Raw genomic sequence first — 26,942 nt, 5'->3', positions numbered from 1 at the left:
CGCAGTCTGCACTGTGGTAGCTGCGGGTGAGGAGGGTGCTGCCAATATCCGTTCTTCTGGTGATGACGAGGTCAAGCTGGTGCCAATGACGGGAGCGGGGGTGCCTCCATGACACCTGGTGGATCTCTTTGCACTTGAAGAATGTGTTTGTCACGCACAGGCCGTGGTGACACGAAAGCTCAAGCAGTCGCTGACCATTCTCATTGATCTTTCCTCTCCCAAAGTTTCCAAGGCAGGTGGGCCAGGCCATGTGGTCGGCTCCTACTCTTGCGTTGAAGTCTCCAAGGAGATAGAGAGCGTTACTTCTGGGAATCTTGGATAACGCTTCGTCCAGTGCATGGTAGAACTGTTCTTTCTCTTCGGTGGTGGCGCAGAGGGTTGGGGCATACGCGCTAAGAATGCTGACTGGGCCGAAAGTTGTTGACAATCGGAGGGTAAGTAATCTCTCTGTGCCTCCTGTGGGTGGCTCTATGGAGTTAACAAGCGTGTTCTTCACAGCGAACCCAACACCGTGCTGTCTTGGTTGGTCCGGAGACTTCCCTTGCCAGTAGAAGGTGTAGTTGGTTTCTCTGATAGTTCCGTTGTCGGCCAACCGGGTCTCCTGTAGAGCCGCAATGTCGATGTTTAGTCGTGCCAGTTCCCTATCGATGACAGCGGTTTTCCTGGCACCCTTGATCCACGGAAGGTCTGCAGTAAGTCCGGGGCACATGGTCCTGATGTTCCAGCTAGCGAGGCGAAGAGCCGGAGGCTTCTTTCTTGTTGTTTGCTTGGAATTAACTGGTGCGGGTGTTTTGTGGCCCACTTTTCGAGAGGCGCCTCTCTGATCCCCACGCACCCAGTGGGGCAGGCGAGCCATGGCGAGACGGTAGCTGTCCAGTGAGGTGCGATGACCTCTCCCACCGTCAGAGGAGACCCCTGGCGCTCGTTTCCTTCCCCAATCGGATGAGCTTATAACCGGTATCTGTCTCCTCCCGTGTTGAGTGGACATCTTGCGATGACGCTGCAGTGTCCTCTCAAGTGAAACTGAAGCTACAGAGCCTGGGCAGGGTGATATGGAGGGTCTGCTGTTGCCCATGCAGCAGACCCCCCCTCTCTTCGCAGCTGAAGGGTCCAAGGGAAAGACAAAGTCAATACAGCTTGGCTTCAGGTGCGCCGCAGGAGTTGCCGGTGTTGACTACAATGTCAAACCGCCTTAGGGACTCCTAATGTGTATATATCTCTTTTATTAGGTTTTATATTTTTGGCAAAGACTCCAAATAGTAAAGATCAAGGTGATTATTTTAGTTAGATGAAAAATGATTTGATCTGTGGAAGACTACTAATCCCTACTAGCAGAACTCTGTTATGGATGTTGGGGTTAAAAATCAACATTTTTCCCTGTCTCCTAGCATTGCCTAGTTCTACTGAAAGTACTTAAAGCCCAAGAAGTTGCTCACTTCTGTCTTACCAGGTTCTGAGCCTGTCTTTTGCTATTGACTTTCCCACTTTACTGAAAGAAGCTTTCTGAATTCTATAAATTACTTTTTCAGTTTATGAGTAATATAAAATCTTGCTTCAAGAAATAACAGAGCCCTGGCCAGGTGACTCAATTGGTTGGAACATTGTCTTGTACACCAAAGGTTGTGGGTTTGATCCCGGTCAGGGAATAGACCTGGGTTTTAGGTTCAATACCCAGTCAGGGTGTGTATGTCAGGCAACCGGTGGATGTTTCCACTCACATCAATGTTTCTCACTCTCTCTCCACCCCAGCCCAGCCCCCTCCTCTCCCCCTCCCTGTCCTACTTCCTCTCTCTAAAATCAGTAAACATATCCTTTGGAGGACTAAACATACATACATACATACATACATAATAACAGAAAATCTTGTAGAGATTGTACGTTTTGTTTTTCTTTCTACCTTCCCTCCCTGCAAAAAAGTTTTTTTTCATGTGGAGATGGATTTCTAGGTTGCTAGTGGCCTTTTGTATTTTATGTTCTTTAGTACTTCTTTAATATTACCTATTAAAAAGACTTAAGAAAAGTCTCACTATATATTTGATTTATGGAGAAAGAGAGAGAGACTTCTAAAGAGTAGAGGAGCTATCAGAAGAAAAATATTGAAGCTTATCTAAGTCACAAAATAAGCCAGATGTTCCTACATAGAAAGTGGACATCTTCGTTTAAATTAAACAAAAACTTTTGCTGTTAAATATCATTTAAATGTTGGTTTGATGTAGAGAATGTAGAAAAATAACTTGGGCATGAATATTTTTCCCTTGTTACTTTGAAAATTTTTTTTCATATATTTTTCTGTAGAATTGTCAAAGAATTTTTATTTTAGACAATATTATCAGTCTTCCAAAGAGAGAAAATGTTAATCAAGACTAATTATCCAGGTGGGAAAGTGAAGATGCAGAGTGATGTAATGATCATAGGTAGGGTCAGCCCTAGAACATAAGCCTCCTGACCCTTAAATGTTATATTGGATGTATTAAGATGCATTTATTTTAATGTGAAGAAAATTATGGTAATTGACTCAACTCAGATGTGTATATTTTGGTCTCTTGTAGTGGGGATCAGTTCTAATCTCAAATTCAAAATCGGCTCCAGAGATTAGTATTCAGAAGTAAAACAGGAAAAGTTATCTGTACTTCTTTTTGTTTTTTTCTTTAATCTGTACTTCTTCAGACCACAAAAATTCTTGCTTGGGTTAATGACTATTATTAGAAATTCCTTCTTCAAAATTTTGATTTTGATTCATATTATAGGTTGTGTTTATTTATTAAACAATGTCACCATAAGAGAATTTTTCTGAGTTTATTTGAGCCAAACTGACAGCAATTGCTGGGAAGCTGAATTTCAATGGATTGAGAAAATGTTCCCAAGAATGGCAGTTTTGCAGCTTAAAATGAAAAGAGGGAGGTTGCATGAAATCTGTTGGTGGTAGGTTAAGGAGGCAGGAGAAAGCAAAGCAGAGAAATCTCTGAGACTGGATAATGAGTAAAACAGAGAGACAAATACTTCCTTTACATTGGTGGTCATGTGATAGCTAACAATATTTACAGTGCATAGAGATGATATTCATGGAACCAGATATAACAATGAGGGGTTCTGTGGTCTCAGAACTCTGGTGGTAGATTGTGCCCGGAGGATTCTGGAAAAAAGAGATCAATTAGTTTTGTTACAGAGGGAACCTGGCTACAGGTTCCGTTAGTCCCATCTCGGCTCGCCAAAACTGTTACAGAGCGAAAGGGGGTTCTTTCACGTGGCGTTCAGATGTAAAACCCAACAACTAATGTTGAGGAAAACAGGTCTCTATTTACAATATTCCAACCTGGGGAGGGCAGTGAGCATTTCAGCTCAGAGCCCTGTTTTCCCATAGGACCCAGCACTTCCCTTGCTCCCCAAAAAGCTAGAAGCCAAAAACATGCCCAGAAGTTCCCCATCCCTTATCTGTCAGCTGTCTCCTTCAGGATCTGGGGTACGATGTCATCAGCCTCCGTATAACAGTCCAGGAAATCATGTGCTTTGTCCTTTCAAAGCCACATGGTATTCTCCCTTTGCCCTTTCAAAGCTGCATGGTATTCTCCCTTCTCAGAACCACATGGAGAACCTCTGCCCTCCTTGCAAACTGCATGGAGAACTCCTTCTCAAAACCACATGGAGAACTTCCCCTAAAATGTCTGATTATTTTTAAATCGCTAACTATGTCCTCTGATGCAGTGGGTGTGGTAACCAGTTCTGACCATTCACAGAAAGAACCCTGTGCAGGCCCTGTATGCTTTCTGTACCATTCCCTGGTCCAAAACCCCTCCCATGTTCTTGGGGCCTTGGAAGTATCAAAGCCATTTGTGTAACAAAGACACTAACCACTAGCCACAGGCATGTGAAGGCATCCTAAAAGCTGTTTCCTTTTCCCCATCCCCCAACCCACAGGCTCTGGGGATTTTTGGACACCTCCACTCTGTAACATTTTGACATTCCAAAGGTATGTAATCATAGATTCAAAAAGACAATAGGCTCAGTTAAGGTAAAGATGGACCAAACTTGGTAGACCAAAAAAAAAAAAAAAAAAAAAAAAAATTCACTGAGATAAAGTCTTAAATTTTGTCTGGTATTTTAGTACTAAGTCCATACTAGGATTTGCTTTTGTGCTTATGAGAGTTTGTTAAGGGAATAGGAGGCCAGCTGTGTGTCTGTCCACCATATTCTCTACCTACCTGCAAAGAAACATTGGGGTACTGTGGCTCACTCATGGGAGCAGACTTGGAGTTATCACTATTCTTTCTTCTGTTGTCATCATTGGCCCCATTATTTCTGTAATGGTGCTGCTTGTTCTGATTGGTTGCTTTCGGAGTGGTTGTGCAGGTATTGTTGTGGAAGAAAACAGAAGTAGGAGAGCCTGGTGGGTGATCTCGTTATCAAGCAAATGGGGGCTCATTCATGTGGCGCCTTGGTGTAAGACCCAACAATTAGTCTTGAGAAAAATAGGTCTTTATTTACAATATTCCAACCTTGGGAGGGCTGGGAGCACTCCTGCTGAGAGCCCTCTTCTCCCACAAGACCCAGCACTTCCCTTGCTCCCCAAAAGGCTATAAGCCAACCCCAAACCCAATAGTTCCCCATCCCTTATCTGTCAGCTCTGTCCTTCAGGATCTGTAGTATGATGTCATAGCCTCCGTATAACAGTCCAGAAAAGTATGTGATGTGTTACACTGTATCCTGGTGAAGTCCAGGAAAGGCACAAGTCCCGAGAGAGTGTACTCATCAGTGTTCCTGGTAGCTCCCGTCCATCTGTGCCTGGTTGGGGAAGTCCCACCTGTGTCGCAGTGTTCTGCATGCTCTTAATGCAGAATTACACTCCTTACACTCGGGACCTCATAGCCGGCTGGTGGGGGTCCCTCTGCAGTCTTTCAAACCACGTGGCCCAGTGCCCAAATGGCTGCTGCCTTATTTTTAAACCCTGTCCTCGGCCTGTGACACAGTCAGTTTGGTGACCAGTCTTGGCCACTCAGAATCTTGCACAGGCCCAGTAAGATTTTTTGTCACCATTCTGTGGTCAAAGCCTTTCCCATCTCCTTGGCACCGAGGAGTGGCCATAGCCATTTGCATAACTGAGAAACTAGCTACCAGCCATAGATCTGCAAAGTACCCCTTTGCACATCCCTTTCCCCCATCCCCAAAACCTTGGGCTGTGAGGACTTTTAAGGACTCCCGTTACAATTTGCATTCAAGAAAAGACTTAGAGAAAAACCAAAACTGCTATCCTCTTCCCTCCACAGATTTTAGCATGGCCATAGAAGTTTGTAAATATGGCCTCTGTAGCATGATGAAGGCAGAATTCTCCAGCTCTTTGCCTTTTGTTACTCATTGGGAAGAGCCCAGAAAAGCCAGAAGTGGGAAGTGTCTGTTGCTTCTAATATGCATGTGTAACCTTTTCAGGTTCATATTGATCTTTATTGGGTTAGGAAACACTGTGTATTCACTTCAAAAATATCTGTTGGCATTTTCCCAGTATTAGACCAGCATTTTAAAAATTACTGTTATTAATATTCAGTGATAAATAGCATGGCCAGGAGATTTGACATGGAATTTAGCTGTTAGTGGGATGATATTGGTACCTTCAGGAGCTGTGGGTAGGAGGGAAAACTGAGTATTAGGATTAAGGAATAAACATTTATGTGGCTTGCTTTAATTTACTATTAATCAATTACTATTGACTCTTCTACCTCATAGAAGCAAGGCTTTCATATATGCCAGCATCTCACATTGGTCATTTTGAACTATTAGCATGCCTAGAGAGTTACTTTTCTAGGTTTTATAGAATGTGTAGAAGATATGATCCTTACTGTCAAATATAGAAAGTGGAATCACGAATGTGAATACAATTTCCAGCAATAACCCTATTACTGTCTTTTAAAAAAATCTTAATATATAGCCCTTCAAGGTGCAGTTTCTCTTATAAGTAGAAAATTATAATTATAGAAATAACTCCTTGTTCAGCAGTTAGTTGATGTACAGACATCTTCACTGTATATTAGCATTTTCCTATTATAGTTTTGCCCATTTAAATGTGTTACTCTTTCCTAATTTTTTCCTAATTTCTCTAGAATAAATTTAAGGTGAATCTAACTTTAAAAAGAATTCTTTGGGCCAAAAAACTTAAGTAGTAATCAGTTCATAGTTTAATAAAGGACATGTGTAGTTTGAGTATCTGGATAACCTTCCTCCCTCTGAAAGTGTTCCTTAATTAAAACCAGATGAGAGTAGCAAAGAAGGTATTTTGATTTGAACACTAAATAAAATGGATATGCTTCATGGAATTTGCAGAATTCATCAATACATGTAACAATGATTTATAATTGCCCTTGGTCCTAACACATATCAATGTGGATCTCACAGAGGTATGGTAAGATAACTACTATAAAACACTAAGGTGAAAGGGTTAATTGGTCTTGCGCAGTTCAATTTGCCCCTCTAGTGGCACTTTCTGTTCTCTGTGTAAACAGAGTTGCTAAGTACTTTCCCACTAAGCTGCCACCCTTTTATTTATACAGTTGAACCAACTTTTCAACCCATTTCCTGCATACCCCCACCCCACCCTCAGCTGTTGCTACATACCTCCCTAATCTTTCCTTGGCCCTTAAGATTTGGGTCTTTTATTTTCCAGCTGCTGCTGCTTCTTTTTTTATTATTTTTGCTCTTATTCATTGATTCAAGTGTAAGGATATATACACCTGGTTCTACTCATCTATACCTCATTCGTTCTCATCTCTACTCCCATTCATTCATTATACTCCAATTCCTATCTCAAAATTTGCTGCAGCTCTTCCAAATATTTCTTTCTTTCTTTTTTTTTTTTTTTTTTTTTTTGGTTTTTCAATTACAGTTGTCCCCTTTTCTCCCAATTTCTCTCCCCCACCCAACCCACCCCCTCTCCCGCAATCATATCCCTCCCCGTTGTCCATGTCCATGAGTCATTTATATATGTTCTTTACTAAACCCTTCCCTTACTTATCCCCCTTCTCTCCCTCCCCTCACCCCCCTATTGACTGCTATTCTGCTCTTTGTTCTATTTAGTTCTTTTGTTTGTGTTGTTCTTTAGTTTCCTGTATTAGGTGATATCATATGGTATTTTTCTTTCTTTGCCTGGCTTATTTCATTAAGCAAAATTCTTTCTAGTTCCATCCATGTTGTTGCAAATGGCAGGAGTTCCTTCTTTCTTTCTGCTACATAGTATTCCATTGTATAAATGTACCACAGTTTTTTGATCCACTCATCTACAGATGGGCACTTAGGTTGTTTCCAGCACTTAGCTATTGTAAACAGTGTTGCAATGAACATAGGGGTGCATAAGTTCTTTTGAATTGGTGTTTTAAGATTCTTCGGGTATAATCCTAGTAGTGGAATCGCTGGTTCAAAAGGCAGTTCCATTTTTAATCTTTTGAGGTAATTCCATACTGTTCTCCATAGTGGCTGCACCAGTCTGCATTCTTACCAACAGTGCAGTAGGGTTCCCTTTTCTCCACATCCTCGCCAGCACTTGTTGTTTGTTGATTTGTTGATGATGGCCATTCTGACTGGTGTAAAATGGTATCTCACTGTGGTTTTTATTTGCATCTAACTGATGGCTAATGATGTTGAGCATTTTTTCATCTGTCTATGGACCTTCTGTATGTCCTCTTTGGAGAAGTGTTTGTTCAGGTCCTTTGTCTATTTTTTAATTGGGTTGTTTGTTTTCTTGATGTTGAGTCATATAAGCTCTTTATATATTTTGGAAATCAGTCCCCTGTCTGTGATGTCATTGGCAAATATGTTTTCCCATATAGTTGGTTTCCTTTTCATCTTGCTGATGTTTTCTTTTGCTGAGCAGAAACTCTTTAGTTTGATGTAATCCCATTTATTTATTTTTTCCTTTATTTCTCTTGCTTTAGGAGATGTATCCGTGAAGAAATTGTTACGTGAGATATCTGATATTTTCTTGCCTATGTTTTCCTCTAGGACTTTTATGGTGTCACGGCTTACATTTAAGTCTTTGATCCATCTTGAGTTTATTCTCGTGTGTGGTGTAAGTTGGTGGTCTAGTTTCATTTTTTTGCAGGTCCCTATCCAGTTCTCCCAGCACCATTTGTTAAAGAGGCTCTTCTCACTCCATTTTATGTTCCATCTCCTTTTGTCAAATATTAGTTGACCATAGAGGCCTGGGTTTATTTCTGGGCTCTCTATTCTGTTCCACTGATCTATATGTCTGTTCTTATGCCAGTACCAGACTGTTTTGATTACAGTGGCTTTGTAGTATTGTTTGATATCTGGTGTTGTGATTCCTCCTGCTGTGTTCTTCCGTCTCAAGATTGCTTTTGCTATTCGGGGTCTTTTTTGATTCCATATGAATTTATGGAGTATTTGTTTTAGGTCCGTGAAATATGTCATTGGTATTTTAATAGGGATTGCATTGAATCTGTAAATTGCTTTGGGTAGTATGGCCATTTTGATGATGTTGATTCTTCCCATCCAAGAACATGGTATTTGCTTCCATTTATTTGTATCTTCCTTAATTTCTTTCTTCAATGTTATGTAATTTTCAGAGTACAGGTCTTTTATCTCTTTGGTTAAGTTTACTCCTAGGTACCTTATTTTTCTTGTTGCTATAGTAAATGGTATTTTCTTTTTTGTTTCTGTCTCTGATATTTTATTGTTGGTGTACAGAAATGCCTTAGATTTCTGTATATTTATTTTGTACCCTGCTATTTTGCCAAATTCACTTATTATATTGAGTAGTCTTTTAGTGGAGTTTATAGGATTTTCTAGGTATACTATCATGTCATCTGCATATAATGAAAGTTTTACTTCCTCTTTCCCAATTTGGATGCCTTTTATTTCTTTTTCTTGTCTGATTGCTGTGGCTAGGACTTCCAACACTATGTTGAATAGGAGTGGAGAGAGTGGACAACCTTGTCTAGTTCCTGAATTCAGGGGGAATGTTTTTAGTTTTTGTCCATTGAGTATGATGTTGGCCTCAGGCTTCTCATATATAGCCTTAATTATGTTAAGGTATGCTCCCTCTATTCCCATTTGGCTGAGTGTCTTCATCATAAATGGGTGTTGTACTTTATCAAATGCTTTTTCTGCATCTATTGATATGATCATGTGATTTTTGTCTTTCATTTTGTTTAGGTGATGTATTATATTTATTGATTTGTGAATATTAAACCATCCTTGCATCCCTGGAATGAAGCCCACTTGATCGTGATGTATGATCTTTTTAATGTATTTCTGGATCCTGTTTGCCAATATTTTATTAAGGATTTTAGCATCTATGTTCATCAGTGATATTGGCCTGTAGTTGTCTTTCTTTGTTGTGTCTTGACCTGGTTTGGGGATTAGAATAATACTGTCTTCATAGAAAGAGTTTGGGATTTTCCCCTCTTCTTGGATTTTTCAGAACAGTTTGAGGAGGATAGGAGTTAGTTCTTCCCTGAATGTTTTGTAGAATTCGCCTGTGAAGCCATCCGGTACAGGGCTTTTGTGTGCAGGGAGATTTTTGATTACTGTTTCAATTTCCTTCTTTGTTATTGGTCTGTTGAGACTTTCCACTTCTTCTTGATTCAGTTTTGGAAGGTTGTATGTTTCTAGAAATTTGTCCATTTGTTCTAGATTGTCAAATTTCTTGCCATAGGAGTTAGTTCTTCCCTGAATGTTTTGTAGAATTCGCCTGTGAAGCCATCCGGTACAGGGCTTTTGTGTGCAGGGAGATTTTTGATTACTGTTTCAATTTCCTTCTTTGTTATTGGTCTGTTGAGACTTTCCACTTCTTCTTGATTCAGTTTTGGAAGGTTGTATGTTTCTAGAAATTTGTCCATTTGTTCTAGATTGTCAAATTTCTTGCCATACAGTTGTCTGTAGTAATTTCTAACTATCATTTGTATTTCTGTGGTATCAGTTGTGATTTCTCCTCTTTCATTTCTGATTTTGTTTATTTGGGTCTTCTCCAACTATTTCTTTACCTAACATTTAAGTACTCTTTAAAAATGAAAATATAACATATATAGCTAAAGGCCTTTCTAATCAGCCTTTACCATTTGAGTAACCCCTGGGCCCCACTGCGAGGGAGTGTATGTGTGTATTTACTTCTAGGCCATTTTCATAATTTAATATATGTATACATATTAATAATCATGTGGTATGATGGAAATTACATAAATAATTTTAGAAATAATGTTCAGCTTGCTTTTTTCACTATTTTTTAAAGTATATTTTATTATGTTGTTATAGTAGTCCCAATTTTTTTTTTCCCTTTGCTCCCCTCTGCCCAGTACTGCCCTTCCCTCCAGCAATCCCACCCCCCTTGGTTCATGCCCATGGGTCACGCATATAAGTTCCTTGGCTTCCCCCTTTCCTATTGTATTCTTAACTTCCCCCTGTCTATTTTGTACTAACCAATTATGCTTTTTAATCCCTGCACCACTTCCCCATTTCTCCCCCTTCCCCCTCCCAGCTGATAACCTTTCAAATGATCCCCATATCTATGATTCCTTCCTATTCTGGTTTGTTAGTTGGATTTTGTTTTTCTGTTTTAGATTCAGTTGTTGATAGTTGTGAGTTTGTTGTCATTTTAGTGTTCATAGTTTTGATCTTCTTTTTCTTAAATAAATCCCTTTAACATTTCATATAATAATGGCTTGGTAATGGTGAACTCTTTTAGCTTTACCTTGTTTTGGAAGCACTTTATCTGGCCTTCCATTCTAGATGATTAGCTATGCTGGATAAAGTAACCGTGATTGTAGGTTTTTGCTTTTCATCACATTGAATACTTCTTGCCAGCCCCTTCTTGCCTGCTAAGATTCTTTTGAGAAATCAACTGAGAGTCTTATAGACACCCCTTTGTAGGTAACTCTGCTTTTCTCTTGCTGCTTTTAAGATTCTCTCTTTATCTTTCACCTTTGACATTTTAATGATGATGTGTCTTGGTGTTGTCCTCTTTGGGTCTAGCTTGTTTGGGACTCTCTGTGCTTCCTGGACTTGTATGTCTATTTCCTTCACCAAATTAGGGAAGTTTTCCTTCATTATTTTTTCACATAAACTTTCAAATTCTTGCTCTTCCTCTTCTCCTTCTGGCACCCCTATGATTTGGATCTTGGCACATTAAAGTTGTCCCAGAGGTTCCTAAGCTCATTTTTTTCAATTCTTGTTTCCTCATTCTGTACTGGTTGAATTTTTTTATTCCTTATGTTCCAAACCATTGATTTGAGTTGGTTTCCTTCTCTTCTCCATTGGTTTTGTGTGGATTATTGTTTGTTTCATTTAGCATAGCCTTCACTTCTTCCCTTATGTGTTTGCCATACTCAAGCATATCTATCAAGCCTGTGATAATCTTTATCACCGATGTTTTGAACTCTGCATCTGTTAGCTTGGCTATCTCCTCGTCGCTTAGTTCTCCCACTGGAACCTTGATCCATTCCCCCTTTTGGGCCATACTTTTATGTCTCCTCATATTGACAGGCTCCTGTGTTTGTTTGCCTCTGGGTCTTAGGTAGAGCTGTTGTACTTGTTACATTTTAAGGGGCGGAGCCTTAGGTATTCAGCAGTACAGGGTGGCCCATTTCACCACATTGTGGTGCTATGTGTGGGGGACGGGTCTGAGAAGGAACAGTGCCACTTGCTCAGCACTCGCCCCTTTTCCAGGCACTTCTCCCACGTTCGTACAGGACTGGCACCTCTCTAGCTGTTTCCTTTTCCATCGTTCTCAGAGTAGGTGGGTCTGCGGATGTTCTAGGACCATGGGAGCCCTTTAAACAAGCAGACTCTGCTGAGAGACAGGCAGTTTCTGTCTACGCGCCAACCCCCACTGGTTTGTACAGTCAGAAGCAATGAGGCTTGATTTTCTCTGGTGCTGGGACTCTGAGCTGTGTGGTCTGGTCTGGGGCTGGGAACACTCATCAGGTGTCCCTCAACTTTTTAAACTATGTGACTGCCACTGCTACTGCCACATCTGCTGCCACCACCATACCATGTCCTTTCAGCCTCAGCTCCGCCCCTCCTACCTGTCTGGATGAGTATTTCTTCTTTATATCTCTGTTTGTTGGACTTCCATGCAGCTCAATTTTCTGGAACTTCTGGTTGTCTCTAGTTTTGAGGTCGTTGTATTTCTTCTTAGTTGTGGAGGGAGACACAGCATGTCTGTCTACATCTGCATATTGGCTGGAAGTCTTTACTTTTAAAAGATGTATAGATATCACATATATAATTTAAACCATTAACTGCTTCACAATATTGCATTGTATTTTACATTTTAATTATCTTCTTATTAATTGACATATATTCAGTGTTTTCTCTATTTTAAGCAATACCACAGTGAACAGCTTTATGGATGTTGCCCTACACATACTGCAACAGTGTTTTAGAGCAAAGTCTTCCGAATAACAAGTAGTGAAATTAATTTAGTTGGTTGAAATATGCATTTTTGGAAAAGAATAGAATGTAATAGAAAATGTCAGAGTAAAGGCACTTATTTTTTCATGGAATATGTATTACAGCTCAGAACACAATAATCTAAAAAGTATTTCCTACTGCAGGTCTCAATCAAAAAACTTATTGTGATATAAAATATATTTTGCACTATGTATCTAGTCTGTTTTGGGTTATATTCCCAGAAGTGGATTAACTGGATCATAGGCTAAACAATATTTTGAATTCTGTTAGGACACAGACAGATTATTTTCCATAGTGGCTACTAATTTACACATCTTATACTCTAGTCAGCATTCGGTATTCTAGTCAGACTTTTAAATTCTATGTTCTGAAGGGTGAAAAAAAACCATCTTTAATTTTCATTTTAACTAGTAATGTTCAGCATAACTGCCTTCTTGCTAAACAGAAAATGTTAAGACCCATCTGGTTGGTAGATTTCTATTCTTACTTAAAACTAAGGAAACTGTCATCTCTACAATCTGTGCTAACACTTTCCTATTTTTTTCTTTAAGTAATGAGCATAAGACTGCATGGTCTTAGTAAGTAATTACTAAAAATAATTTTGTTAAGTAACCATGCCACATTATGCTATATTCAGGTTTGTCACAAGTTTAGTTTGAAACACAATTCTGTTACCCACTGTGAGTAATCTGGGGTACAAAAGCATATTTGAAGAATATTGATTCTCTCAAGTGTATAGATTTAGATTCATTTACAAAATCCTATATCTTGTGCCCATTTCTTCTGTTTTAGAAGAGAAGTTCTAATCAAGTTCTAGGAAATATTTCATCCCTTTTTTAGGACCACTGTGGACTAATAGAGTCTAGATATTGAACAGAACATTTGAAAATAATTTTAATTGTTGCTGGTTATCTACCTTCTGTTTGATTTTCTCTGATAATAGAGATATACTTACGTTTTTCCTAGACAGTGTTTTTCATTGTTAGTGTTGATTATTAAAATTTAACCTCTTGCTTTCATTTGTCTTCAGGAGTCACATAAAAAAGGCTATACTTCTTTATGACAGTTCAGGAATTAGAAGTAATGATGTTTCTTCTTTGTTTTTGGAATATTGAATTTTAGAGAATCGAGAAATCAGAACATAGAACTAAAAATGGGTAGACTTGTTCTTTAGGGTGTGTGTTTGTATCTGTGTGTACCCCCATGTACCCCAGTATCACTTCGGGATTTATTACTTTGTAAGGCTTATTGCATAAATTGCCAGTTTTTAATATTACTTTCTTCAATTAACTATATGGTCTATAAAGCTATAAACAAAGTTGGAAGCTAATTTTAAAAATGCTGTCATTTTGAAGAGACTTTCAGCTTCCTGCTTTTTTTAAGAAAAAACTTTTTACTGGAATGCATCATTATATTTATGAATTCTGGTTCTATTTTGTGTTTTCAACGTGCAACTACCCTATTTCTGTTTTTTTTTTTCTTTTTAAGTATGCTTTATTGATTATGCTGTTACAGTTGTCCCAATTTCTTTTCCCTTTGTTCCCCTCCATCCAGTGACATCCATCCCTCTAGTTGTCCCCCCCTCTTAGTCCATGACCATTGGTTGTGCATATAGTTCTTCTCAACATCTTTCTATCTACTCCACTCCCTCCTACTATGCTTCCTAATTCCTGTACCATCTCCCTCCCTTTTCCCCCTTCCCCCTCCCTGCTGACCTCCCCCCAATATGTTCCCCATACCTATAATTCTTTTTCCACTCTCGTTGCCTACTTTGTTTGTCTTTGTTTCAGTTCCCTAGCTTCTGTTGTTGTTTGTTGTGATACAGTTTTCATTTTAATGTTCATAGTTTTGATCCTCTTTCTCCTAAACAAGTCCCTTTAACATTTCATATAACAGTGGTTTGGATCTAATGAACTCCTTCAGTTTTACTTTGTCCTGGAAGCACTTTCTCTGCCCTTCTATTCTGAATGACAGCTTCGATGGATAGAGTATTCGTGGTTGTAGGTTTTTGCTTTTCATTACTTTGAATATTTCTTGCCAGTCCCTTCTTGCCTGCAGAGTTTCTTTTGAGAAATCAGCTGGTAGTCTTTTCAGGATGCCTTTGTATGTAATTCTCTTCTTCTCTCTTGCTGCTTTTAAGATTCTCTCTTTAGCCTTAATTTTTGACATTTTGATTATAATGTGTCTTGGTGTAGTTTTCCCTGGTTCCAGTTGTTTTGGAACTCTCTGTGCTTCCTGGACCTGTAAGTCTATTTCCTTCCCCAAGTTCAGGAAGTTCTGTTTCATTATTTTTTCACATAATTTTTCAATTTCTAGTTCTTCTTCTTCACCTCCTGGAAACCCTGTGATTCAGATGTTGGCCCGCTTATAGCTATCTGATAAGTTTCTGAGCCTCTCCTCATTTTCCTCACTTCTTGTTTCTTCTTTCTGCACTGGTTGACTGTTTGTTCCTTCCCTGTGTTTCAATTTGTTGATTTGATCCCTGATTTTCTTGCCCTCACCACTAGTTTCGTATGTGTTTTTGTTCATTTCAGCAGGACTAGCCTTCATTCCTCCCCCGTCTTGTTTAAGATCTGCTGTTAGGTCTGTAAGCACTTTTATAAGCAAAGCCCTGAACTGTGCCTCAGAAAGATTTCCTATCTGCTGCTTTGTTAGATTAGAAATTTGCTGTCTGGTCAGCTGTGTCACTGAGATCTCTATCATGATCTGTGCCATCCTGAACAGTTTTGTGTTTACCTTTCCTTCCTGGGCAGGCTGTCACACTTTTTACGCTATGGGGGTGGGGGTAGCCCTGTGCACTGGTCACAACTGGGCGTTTTCTGTGGGGGTGGGGATCCAAGATGAATTCCTGTCGTTCAGTCTCTGCTGAGAGACTAGGAGCATCCTCCTCTGTCCCCATGCCCACCGGTCCTCACAGTCCCAGGCAATGGGGGTCTGCCTTCCCCGGCTTTGGAATCGCAAGCTGATAGGTCTGGTCTGCAGCCAGGGGTGCTCCCCAGGTGCTTCTTGCCTCCCCTTAAATATGGGTGTCTGTGCTTACCGCTGTTCTGCCACCGTTGCTGCTGCTGCCGCGGACAGCAAAGCTTGGCCTCTTCTCCCCGGCTTCGCCCCTCTTATCTGTCTGGATGAGCACCACTTCTTTATAACTTCATACACTGGACTTCCATTTATTTTCTGGAACTTCTGGTTGTTTCTAGTTTTGAGGTAGTTGTATTCCTTCTTAGCTATGGAAGGAGACACAGCATGTCTGTATGCCTCCATCTTGGCCGGAAGTCCCTGTTTCTGTTTTCTTAATGTAGAACATGAAATACAACAGTAACTATTCATGTGTAGTAGAGATAAAGCAGAAGTATAGTAGTTCTGGATTAAAACCAGTTGATGATCGTCAGTCTATTTAAGATGTCCTACTCATTGAAAGCAAGTAACATTTTATACTGGACAAGTAGGAATTGTTTATAGAACTACTTTGATAACCAGTTTTACTCTTGAGGAAAAACATAAGATTAAACTTGTAGGTTTTTTGTTTTTTTTTTTAATTTTCAAGACCCACTTTTTTATCACTTAAACTAATTTCATGCTCAAATATTATTCAAACTCTGTAACTGCCTTCAAGTGTGATAAAGCTGCTTTTAATTTTAAGAAAGTTATGTTCTATGGATTTATTTTAGATTTAAATATATACTGTTTTTAAATTTTATTTATTTATTTTTATTGAATTTATTTCCCATTACCATTTAGTTTTCTTATAACTCCCTCCCCTCTCCTCTGGAATCATATCACTCTTGTCCAGGTCAATGAGTTCTTTTTCCTTTTGCTCATTGATTTTTTAATTGTTTTTTTAAACTCTATTTTGTTTCTTTTTGCTCTGATCTTTATTATTTCTTTCTACTCACTTTGGGCTTTGTTTGTTGTTCTTTTTCAAGTTCTTTTAAGTGTTCAGTTAGATTGTTTATTTGAGCTTTTTCTTGTTTTTTTGAGATAAGCCTGTAAAACTATGAATTTCCCTCCTAGGATTGCGTTCCCGGTTTCTCACAGATTTTGGATTGTTGTGTCCTCATTTTCATATCTTTCAAGGTATCTTTTGATTTCTTCCTTTACCTTGTTGTTGACCCATTCATTGATTAATAACGTTATTTAGCTTCCATGTCTTTGTGTGTTCTTTAGTGTTCTTCTTGTGATTGACTTCTAGTTTCATAGCATTGTGGTCAGAGAACATGCTTGATATGATGTCAGTCAGTCTTCTTGAACTTATTAAGACTTGCTTTGTGTCCTACCTAACCTGTGGTCTATCCTAGAAAATGTTTCATGTGCACTTGAAAAGTACATATAGTCTGCTGCTGTGGGGTGAAATGCTCTGAAGATATCAACAAAATCCATTTGATCTAGTGTGTCATTTCAGGCCACTGTCTCCTTGTTGATTTTTCTGTCTTGAAGATCTATCCATTGAAGTCAGTGGGGTGTTATTATCCCTGACTATTACTGTATTTCTGTCAATTTGTCCCTTTATGTCCATTAAGACTGCTTCACATATTTAGGTGCTCCTATGTTGGATGTGTAAATGTTTCATAGGGTTATGTCCTCTTGTTGGGTTGTTCCCTTTATCGTTATGTAGTGTCCTTTGTCTTTTACTGTAGCCTTGGGTTTAAAGTCTATATGTTGGATATAAGTATTGCTAGTCCAGCTCTTTTTTCCTTTTCCATATGCATGAAATATGTTTTTCCATCCCTTTGCTTTTAGTCTGTGTGTATCTTCTGATCTGAGGTGGATCTCTTGGAGCCAGCATATATATGGGTCTTGTTTTCTTATCCATCCAGTTACCTTAAGTCTTTTGATTGGAGCATTTAAGCCATTTACATTTAAGGTGATTATTTATAGATACGTATTTAGTGCCATTTGGTGTTAGACTATTTTTTTCCTCTTTTTTTTTTTCCCCCTTTCTATTTTTCTTTGTCTTAAAGCAAGCCCCTTAACTGCAGTACTGGTTTGGTGTTAACACACTCCTTTAGCTTATTCATGTCTGGGAAGCCCTTTGTTTCTCCTTCGATTTTAAATGATAGCCTTGCTGGGTAAAGTAGCCTTGGTTGTAGGTACTTGCTTTTCAGCAACTTGAATATTTCATGCCACTCCCTTGTGGCTTGAACTGTTTCTGTTGAGAAATCAGATGACAGTCTAATTGGTGCTCTCTTCTAGGTAACTACCTGCCTTTCTCTTGTGGCTTTTAGGATTCTCTCCTTGTCTTTAAGCCTTGTCATTTTAATTATGATGTGTCTCTTTGGGTCCAACTTTTTTGGGACTCTCTGAGCTTCCTGAGCTTGTATATCTTTCCTTTGCCAGATTGGGGAAGTTTTTGGCCATTATTTCTTCAGATAGGTTTTCAATCCTTTGCTCACTCTCTTTTTCTGGTATTCCCATGATGCAGATATTGTGATGCTTCATGCTGTCCCAAAGGTTTCTTAAGCGCTCCTCATTAAAAAAATTTATTTTTCTTTTTGCTGCTCTGTTTGGGTGTTTTTTCTACTTTGTCTTCCAAATCACTGATTTGATCCTCTGCTTCATCTAACCTACTGTTTATTCCTTCCAGTGTATTATTTATTTCAGATATTGTATTCTTTATTTCTGACTGGTCCTTTTTTATGGTTTCTATGTCTTTTTTCATGCTGTTGAGCATCCTTATAATCATCACTCTAAACTCTCTTATCTCATTAATTGCTTGCCTTCCATTTCATCTAGTTCTTCTGGAGAATTCTCTTGTTCTTTCATTTGCTGCCTGTTTCTTTGTTTTCCCATTTTTGGCTGCTGTGTATCTGTTTCTATGTAACAGGTGGATCTGCAGGACTGGTGTAGAGCTACGTCAAACCCTGCCTGTGACTGGCCTTGAGCAACGTGTGTGGAGCTATCAGTGATCCAGAGCTTGTGGCCCCCTCTGCTGGGCCTGGGGTTGTGCAGAAAGATAAACATATGCTGTTAAATAGCAAACGTAGGGAATACTTAACACTTGACTAATGCTTTAACTACTAATTCCTTAATTAATTTTTGTGTTAATTCTTTGTTGGTCTCTGATATAGTGCTATCGTAGTGTGGTCTGTAAATTGTTTACTTGTTTGCAATGGTATAAAAAACAAAGAAATTAAAAGCATTTAGAAATTTTTATGGCACTTTGGCAGAGAGATATTGTGCCTATTTAATCTAATAACAGCAAAATTTTAGATTATATTTCATGTCCTGGTTTTTTATTCATTTTCCAGTTTTGTAAAACTTTTTACAAAAGTTTTCTTGAAAGCAAAACAAAGACTATGGCATACTTTGAATCCGTAAACAAATAACAGCAGAGTAGAGCACTTTTATGCAGTTGTGAATAAAATGAAGGAGATAAAGGAAAAGGAGGAGATGGCGAGCTTATGTTGATTTGGCCCACTTACTCTTTAGTTTTAATGATTAATTACAACAGAAGTAATTTGAATTATACCATCAAACTATTCAAAATATTTTGCAAAAAAGTTTCAGAAGAGTTTCTGACATGGACAGAAATCAGTTATGACAAATTATCAAATAGAATTTTAAGAACAAAGTAATCTCAGTTTCTCAAAGGAAGGAGCTTTTAAAAAATATGTTTTTCTTCAGTTTTTTAGTATAGTATTTCGTGTGCAAAAGCTCAAATTCTGTTTCCAATTGTCCTTTTTAAAAAATATCTCATAAGCCTTCAAACTGTCTCAAGTAAGTTGGTCATTATAAATATATAGGAAAGAGAGGGACAACATTTAATCCTTTGAAATTTTTTTGTCTTCTAAAGGTGAAATATATTGTTAAAATAAACAGATCATTGTTTGACATAAAGAAGAAATCCAAATAAATTAATTCTTTCACTTGTAGTTATATTGAATTGTTGATGACCCAAATCTAATGTTTAAAGGAAAACATTCACTAGAAGTTCTTTATTTTCTAAATATCTCTAAATTATAAAATAAAAGGTATTATGCCACATGTATATTTGGACAGATAGTACATATACTTTTGTGGCCAAATTCTTATCAAGGTAAACTAAATTACTTATCCTGATTAGCATGGGATACCATTAGAAATAAAAGATTTGAGCTATATTTCAAAACTTTATTGTGATATAAAATGTATATGAGAGATTAGCAACATAGAAAAATGAGAGTATGATTAGGAAAAACTCTAAAAATACTAAGGATCTGATTCCAGACTCTCACGCTGATGATTTTTTCTTTTCTTTCTACTCTAATCAATGACCATACTGACTATACCTGAGAAAATCATTTAGGGAATATTTTTGTAGAAGTAGCATAGTAGATATCAAATTAAGCCCATATTCCATTGTGTTCATGTTTGAAAATACATCTTCGGTCTGTCAATTTTAGATAGAGATGCTGCCATGGGAAGGAGTCTGTCAAGATATACAAAGGAATACATTCATTGTGGAAGGACAGGAACAAATATTTGAAGAGGATTGGAAGTACTTTCTCCATCGTGATAAATTTCAAATCCTTTATTTTAAAAATTTTATTAGCCTTTCTTATAACTGAGAATTTCCTGCTTCTCTTTGCTTTCTGGCTCCAGTGCTATTTTTGCATTTTTCCTTTTTTAAAAAAACATATTAATACCTATTGAAATATAGATTTTATTTGTTTCCTCCTATTGGCCTCCTTTAACTAACTTAGTATCAGAGGAGACTATTAATTTATTAATTTAGTTAAACAGTAATAAATTTTGGAGGGCCAAGAAAAAGAGAATTTACCTAATACAGAGTTTTTGCTTCATTTTTATTTAATAGTACAAAATTACATTAAATTATATATATTTGTATTATATATATTTTTACTTTGTATTTGTAATAAAGCTGCCTAATCATGAAAACTTAAAAACACCAAAATGTTGCATAGCAAGAAATGTTAGTAAAAATTAATTACATTGTTTAAAATATTCACAGTAGCAGTGATAATTTAAGGAAGTAACTGCCTAAAATGTTTTTAATTCTTACCCCTAGTCTTGCAAATTATATTGAATATATAAATTAGGACAAAAAGAAAATCAGGAGCTGAATAAATTGGAAACTAAGCAAAAAAAATTACATTTTGTGAACCTGCAATAATTGGGAAAGTGCCAATGCTATGAATAGGGGCTAATCTTGAGATTTTTGTCCTACATAATGTATAAGCTTCTAATCAGAAGATGGAGTTAAGGGAGAAGGGTATGAGTTCTCTGATGCCCTATCTGCAGCTCAATATTAAGCTATCCTATAGTGAATTATATAGTAAATACTGTTTTTGCTATCATAGCATGTTGCACCATTATTTTATATACTGCTTAAAAGGAAAACATACTACCAAAGCTTTTTACTATTTAGAATGTTTATATTTATCAAAATAACTATCAGAATTTATAAGACATAGGTTTTATCATTTATAACTTTTCCACATATCTGAAAATGAAAATATATGGAAAATGGTAAAGGGATTTCTTTACATTCAGTATCCAACTCTTTTGAATCACTTTATAACTCAGTCATAATGTTCAGTTTTTCCACATGGAGTCTTTCTTTGTGCAGCATTTCTATAAAGAATCAAGAATTTGCCATTATATGGAGCTAACCTATTTTTGATACCCACTTTGGAAATGTTGCTGAATATGTCTGCTTTCCCCCACTCTCATCTCATACTTTTTGGTTCTTAGGTATTTAAAGAATGCTCCAGTATCATCTCTAGAATTTTCTTCCAACTCAAATTCTGCAAGTTTTGGTTTATGCTTGCACAGGGAGTGACAGCTGCCTCATTTTTGTCACTTAGTATTACTAATATTACTACAATGGTAATTGTAATACGCCAACAATTTTAGGATGCATCTGAATTTAAAGAACTTAAAGTTTGGGGAAAATGTTCATTTTAAAGCATAGTGGCTAAGAGCTCAGAGCTTGGTTGCTCAAAACACTAACTGTTTGATCTACTGATAAATTTAGCACATAGCTGAGTGAAAATTCTGGAAATTTTTCTAATTGAACTTTAGTTATTGGTACAATATAAAACTATTAAAATATGTATATATTTATAATTAAAGGATAGTATTGTATGTAATGGGTCATTTGGAAACTTGAGACTAAATTATTTTTAACCTTTTGATTGTTTAGAAGGTAATTAATTGTTTTAAGCTGGAGATTTTAAATTGATACATTTTGCAACCATTATAAGAATAAAAGTTTAAAGGTATTGGCATATGTTGTAACCTTTGTTTTGATTTTTGATCAATCACTAACTTATCGACACCTTGCACAGTTTTAAAGAATGTGTAATGTGTATGGTTTATAGGGTGGGGGAATGGTCCTAAATGATTCTCTCAATTGAAACAACTAAAATACTAAATAAAACATCAAGAAAATAATTAAATACATTGCTTAGCTGCCACAGAAGTTAGCATTGCTCATAGTGTCAATATCTCCCAACCTGGTGTTCAGTAGACAAAAACGTCTCCCCTGAGATTTTGTAATAAGTGAGTCTTCATCAAAGTTTGTTGTCCTAAGTTATATTACCCATAAAGGACAAAACCTTTGTCAAGGGACTTCCGGCCAAGATGGAGGCTTAGACGGACACGCTCGGTCTCCCTCTACAACTTGAGAGGAATACAACTACTTCAAAACAAAAGATAACTAGAAATTCCAGAAAATAAAGCTACACAGAAGCCCAACGTATGAAGTTATAAACCAGCGGCGCCCTTTGGACAGGTAAGAAGAGCGAAAGGGGGCAGAGCTGTTTGCGGTAGCACCAGGTACAGTGGCAGGGAGAGCAATCTCAGCTGCAGTCTAACCCCGGCAGCTTGCGACCCCAATGCTGGGAAAAGTAGCCACTACATCACCTCCAACAGTGAGGCCCAGAGGGCGCGAGGACGGATCCCGGTCTCCTAGTGGAATAACTGCAGGAATCCATCATGGACCCCCGCCCCCACACAAAGCGCCACAGCGCTGCGAAATAGTCTGTGGATCGCCACTGGTCGCTGGGCAGTGACGACAAAGTGCGACAGCGTGGCGAGAAAGGTTGCTGGACCACCGCTGGTCGCTGGGTTGTGACGACAAAGGGCCACAGCGCGGCAAAAAAGGTTGCGGATCGCCGCCGGTCGCTGAGTTGTGACGAATACACAGGCACTGCCCCCTATAGCCGGCCCAAGAAAGCAAAACGCATCTGTCAAAATGAGGCAGACAACTATAGAAATCCCGGTGGCGCAGCTCACCAGGCAACAGATGAAGAACCTGACAGATGAACAAATAAGAAACCTGTCAGAGGCTCAGTTCTGGGCCATTGTTATCAGGTGGCTTACAGAATTCACAAAAGATGTGGAAAAAGATGAGAAAGAATTGAAAAACACTCATACTGAAAGGAACAAAATCTCATACGAGACAGATGGTGAGGAAATAAAATCCAGAGTTCAAATCAACAAACCAGAACATAGAGAAGGAACAAACAGTCAACCAGTGCAGAGAGAGGAAATGGGAAGCAAGGATGAGAGGATCAGAAACCTCTGGGACAGCTATAAGAGATCGAATATACGGATTATCGGATTGCCAGAGGGCAAAGAAGAAGAACTAGAAATTGAAAAATTAAGTGAAAATATAATAAAGCAGAACTTCCCAAACTTGGGGAAGGAAATAGACTTACAGGTCCAGGAAGCACAGAGAGTTCCAAAACAACTGGACCCAGGGAGAATCACTCCAAGACACATTTGAATCAAAATGTCAAAAGTTAAAGATAGAGAGAGAATCTTAAAGGCAGCAAGAAAGAAGAAAAGAATCATGTACAAAGGGGCCCCAATTAGACTATCAGCTGACTTCTCAAGGGAGACCCTGCAGGCAAGAAGGGACTGGCGAGAAATATTCAAAGTAATGAAAATCCAAAACCTACAACCACGAATACTCTATACAGCGAAGCTGTCATTCAGAATAGAAGGGCAGAGAAAGTGTTTCCAGGACAAAATAAAACTGAATGAGTTCATTAGATCCAAACCACTGTTATATGAGATGTTAAAAGGACTGGTTTAGAAAAAGGAGGATCAAAACTATGAACACTAAAATGAAAACTACATCACAAGAAGCAACAACAGAAGCTAGGGAATTGAAACGAAGGCAAACTAAATAGGCAATGAGAGTGGAAAAAGAACTATAGGTATGGGGAGCATATTGGGGGGAGGTCAGCAGGGAAGGGGAAGGGGGAGAGGGAGGGAGATGGTATAGGAATTAAGAAACATCGTAGGAGGGAATGGAATAGACAGAGAGGTTGAGAAGAACTATATGTACAACCAATGGACATGGACTAAAAGGGGGGACAAGGGGAGGGAGGGGGGCCACCGGGTGGAGGGGAGCAGAGGGAAGGGAAATTGGAACAAATGTAACACTGTAATCAATAAAACACATTAAAAAAAAAAAAAAACCCTTGTCAAGTGGAGAATCTAATTTAAACTGGTCTGTAATTGGCACAAGAGTCTCTTGTGCTAGTGATCCTCCAAGATTTCCTAGGTCATAGATGGACACCATGACGTGCAGCTGCCAACCATAAACTACATTACTAACTTCCCTTGAAGCTTGTGTTGCTTGTACTAATGTTTAGGCAATGGATTATTAAGAGAAGTTATGCATGGCATTTCTGTGGCTTGCCTTAAGAAGGAATGCCTGTGTGGTTCCACCTGACTATTTCTCTCTTGTGTACTGATAGTTGAGTGCTCGCTTCGGCAGCACATATACTAAAATTGGAACGATACAGAGAAGATTAGCATGGCCCCTGCGCAAGGATGACATGCAAATTCGTGAAGCGTTCCATATTTTTTACCCCTGGCTGGTTTGGCTCAGTGGATTGAGTGTTGGCCTGCGAGCTAAGTGTTGCTGGTTCGATCTTCCAGTCAGGGCACATCAGAGAAGGAAAACTCTGACTCCAAAAAACCTCCGCTGCCTTGCGGCATACCTCTTCAGGGGAAAGGCTAAGGGAGTAAACCCCGACAGAAAATCCGGAGCCGGAGTCCCTAAGGCGGTTTGACGTTGTAGTCAACACTGGCAACTCCTGCGGCGCACCTGAAGCCAAGCTGTATTGACTCCGTCTTTCCCTTGGACCCTTCAGCTGCGAAGAGAGGGGGGGTCTGCTGCATGGGCAACAGCAGACCCTCCATATCACCCTGCCCAGGCTCTGTAGCTTCAGCTTCACTGGAGAGGACACTCCAGCGTCATCGCAAGATGTCGATTTAACACGGGAGGAGACAGATACCGTGTCACTCCCGAGTCGGACTGCACAGCCATTCTCGGCGGTGCAGATAGACTCTTAAGAAGCTACACCATCGTCTCTCGAGACGGACGGCTGCCGACGACTGATAGTTGATGAAAACTCCAGACAGCAGAATTTAGACACAGAGATTTAAGTTTCTGTTGAGTTGCCCCTCCAGCTACACACTGCTTATTTCTAGACTGTTTCATGGGAAGGAAACAATCTTCTGTCTTATTTAAGTAACTGTATTTTAAGATCTCTTTATTACAGGAGCTTAGCTTGTATCCTAACTAATGCCCTTTAAAGAATAGCCACAGATTTGAAAAAGGACCACTTAGTATTTCTATAATTGAAAAAGAAAATTGAAATTAAAATGAAAGGAATAAATTTAAAATACAGGGCTATCTGGAGAAATGGTTGATTCCAGGGCTGGGACACTGGTGCCAGAAAGTTCTTGAAATATGATAAGCTCGGAATACTGCTCGGCAATGGAGGGGGGGTGGTGGAGATGACTGATACATGTAACAACATGGATTAACTACAAAACGTTGTACTAAGACAACATATTGAATGATGCTATTATGGGAAGTTTCTAGAAAAGATAAAACTAAAGAGGCACAAAGTAAATTGGTGCTGGCCTTGAGTTGTGGGGGTCAGAGTGGGGATTGCCAATGAATGAGGGAACTTTGGGGGTCATAGTATTCTAAAACTGGATTGCAGTAATAGTTGCACTACTGGGTAAATTTATTGGATTTTACATTTAAAATAAGTGAATTATATGTAAATTATACTGTAAAAAATGCCATGGGAAAGCTAAAGTCAACACAACAAAAATTTTTTAAAGTAATAAAGTAGCAGGCTTTAATTGCAACCTAGATGGATAGAATAGATTTAGGAGTAAAGTTAGAGCCCTCTTCAATTTTGAGGAAGATTTAAGAAATGGCAAGTTGTAGTAATTAATTGATCAATAGTCTTATATTTGTGGTTAGAATAACTCACTATTTGTCCAGCACTGATTTATTGACTGCTTACTCTGTGCCTGGCACTATTTACAGACAAGGCACTGAACAAAACAGACAGTCCTGCCCTTAGGATATTTATATTCTGGTGGAAGAGAATGACAATAAATAAGTAAAATATATATTATCCCTGGTAGTTTAAATGCCCTGGAGAAAAATACATCAGAGAAGATGGATAGGAAGTGCTGGAGGAGAGGTTTGTACTTTTAGGTCATTTAGTCTGGGAAGCTCCTTACTGAAAGGTGATCTTTGAGAATAGACCCAAAGGAGAACGGACGTGAGCCATAAAGATGAGGGGCAAGAACATTTCAGGCAAAGGGATTAGCAAGTACAAATGCTCTGAGCAGGACTTGCCCCATTTGTTAAGGAACATCAAGGCTTGAATGTGGAAAAAGCCAGAGGAAAAGTGGTTGGAGATAAAGTCATAGAGGTACTGAGACTTTGTTGGCCATTTTAAGGACTTTGGAGGTTTTAATGTGATTATAAGGACTTTGGCTTTTTAAAAAAGTATGGTAAAATATGTATAACAAAAGTTTGCTGTTTAAACCATTTTTAAGTGTACAAGTCGGTGGCAATTAAGCACACTCACAATGTTGTACAACCCTAACCACCATTTATTTCCAGAATTATTTTATCATCTCAAACTGAAACTCTGTACCCATTAAGCAATAACTTCTCATCTCTCCTTCCCCCAGCCTCTGGTAACCTCTAATTTATTTTCTGTCTCTATGGATTTGCCTGTTAGAGGTAACTCATACAAATGGAATTATACTTAGCCTAATGTCTTTAAGGTTTATCCATGTTGTAGCATATGTCAGAATGTCTCTCCTTTATAAGTCTCAGTAATTTCATTGCATATGAGGTCTGTTCAGAAGATAACCAGCCATGTACTATGAAAAATAGAAACATTTATCGAGAAGATATAAGATACAAGAAACATTGTACACAGGAAAATGACGCCTCGGTCCCCTTCAAAGTAGGCACCTTGGGACCTCACACAGTTCTCCTAATTGCCATCAGTTACCCAGTCATATTTTCCTGAATCTCATCAACAGTCTGAAATCTCTTTATTTTTCAAAGGTGATTTTAATTTGGGGGAAAAGCCAGAAGTAGCAGGGTACCAAAAAACTCTGCAAAGCCATAATGCATGAGAAGGCACGTTGTCATGGTGAAGCTGTCAATCCCCAGTTGCCCATAGCTGTGGCCTCTGAATCGACCAGATTTGTTGCTCTACTTGCTTAGTCATTTTGCATGTGATGGCCAG

The 26,942-nt window shown here is 38.6% G+C and overlaps 1 protein-coding gene and 1 non-coding gene across 2 annotated transcripts in view; both read left to right on the top strand.

Moving 5' to 3' along the window:
- DNAJC1 (DnaJ heat shock protein family (Hsp40) member C1) overlaps positions 1 to 26,942 on the top strand; it is a 218,559-nt gene that overhangs the window by 22,459 nt on the left and 169,158 nt on the right. The gene's annotated exons all lie outside the window — the stretch shown is intronic.
- LOC150019687 (U6 spliceosomal RNA) lies at positions 24,124 to 24,230 on the top strand. Its single transcript, XR_016509362.1, has one exon. It is a non-coding gene; the product is annotated as a U6 spliceosomal RNA (small nuclear RNA).

Source organism: Furipterus horrens, unplaced genomic scaffold (genome assembly GCF_987537825.1).
Source record: "Furipterus horrens unplaced genomic scaffold, mFurHor1.1.pri manual_scaffold_2, whole genome shotgun sequence".
NCBI classification, from domain to species: Eukaryota; Metazoa; Chordata; class Mammalia; order Chiroptera; family Furipteridae; genus Furipterus; species Furipterus horrens.
This window is presented reverse-complemented; position numbering and strand designations above follow the sequence as displayed.